Genomic DNA, 1,351 nt, shown 5'->3' with positions numbered 1-1,351 from the left:
TAAAATGGGGATAATAATAGCATCTACTTCATTGGATTGTTATGAGGATCAAATGTGATATTTATATGGCTTATGTCTGGCACATAGTAGGTACTTAATTAAGGCTTGTTTTCTTCTTCCATCCTTCTGTAATCATGTCCAATTTCACTGATGTAGCAAGCATAGAAGAAATAAAATAAAGGAAAAAAAAAGGCAGAATACTAGAGGTACAATCAGGGTATCTGGAAGAAACATCTGTATTAGAACCTTAGCTCTAGGTTCCCTGACACCTATATGATCTCAGACAAGTCCTAACTTCTTTTTGACTTATTATCAGGCAAGACAAGAGGTTTGGGCTAGATAATATCAAAGTCACTTCCAACTCTAAATCATGTATGGATGGCATGGTGCTGGTTGCTAGAAGACCTCTGCCTTCTTGGTTTTGATTATTATATCCAAATTAGTACAAGCTACAGAGAATTGATCCATAATCTGTTGTATCTCAGCCTCAGAGGCTGAATGGAATGCACAGTATCTGGCATATAGTAAGAGATTAATAAATGCTCTGTCTATCTGTCTGCCTATCTATCTCTCTATCTGTCATGGAAGGGTAAAATCAGATTATGCAATTCCTTGATATCAGACAAAAAAGTCTGAACTTGAATCATTTGAATCATTTAAGGATTAAATCTTTCACAAATAATATAAATCTTTCACAAATAAGCAGAGTTGTGAATGATGATTTTGGGAGGGAATATGGTGGTAGAAAGAAAAATTAAGAGGTTAATGTTATAATTCAGCCAAGTAGTAGCTCTGGCAATGGAGGAAAAAATACAATATGTTAAGAATTTACATGCCATTTTTGTGCAGAGGCCCCATAAATCTTTTCTGTATTGTTCGAATTTCAATCTATGTGCTACTCATTATGCACATAATTAATATTAGAGCTAGAATCAAAATCCAGATCTCTTGACTCCCAGTTCATTGCTTCTTTGCACACTGTTCTCCTACTAAGAATAGTAGCATCCTACTGCTTAATTTTAAAATAGCATCCTACTAAGGACTATTTGAGATCCCACCTTCCCCAAAGGAGCCTCTGAAGACAAATTAGACAGTAAGATAGTTGTTAGGGGAATATGTCATCATTTTATAATTGTATGACAGCCCCTAAGTTATTCACTTCATGGTATGAAGCTTGGAGAGGTGCCTGTTACGTGGAGACATGAATGTATGAATACACATTCAATTTGAAAGTATTTTTGCTAGCTTAAAAATGATATCATTATCAGTTCATCATAGAGATGGAGAAATAAGAATAGAAAGAGTAAAAGCTCTTTTGGGGGGAGGGGAAGATAGAAACATTAATTTAACA

At 34.9% G+C, this 1,351-nt stretch overlaps 1 non-coding gene across 1 annotated transcript; it reads right to left on the bottom strand.

The window, feature by feature from the left end:
• Window positions 1–804: 804 nt before the first annotated feature.
• Window positions 805–910, bottom strand: LOC140509358 (U6 spliceosomal RNA). The gene has a single exon (XR_011968686.1). It is a non-coding gene; the product is annotated as a U6 spliceosomal RNA (small nuclear RNA).
• Between the last annotated feature and the right edge of the window lie 441 nt (window positions 911–1,351).

The sequence above is a fragment of the Notamacropus eugenii genome, chromosome 5 (assembly GCF_028372415.1).
Source record: "Notamacropus eugenii isolate mMacEug1 chromosome 5, mMacEug1.pri_v2, whole genome shotgun sequence".
Classification (NCBI taxonomy): Eukaryota; Metazoa; Chordata; class Mammalia; order Diprotodontia; family Macropodidae; genus Notamacropus; species Notamacropus eugenii.
This window is presented reverse-complemented; position numbering and strand designations above follow the sequence as displayed.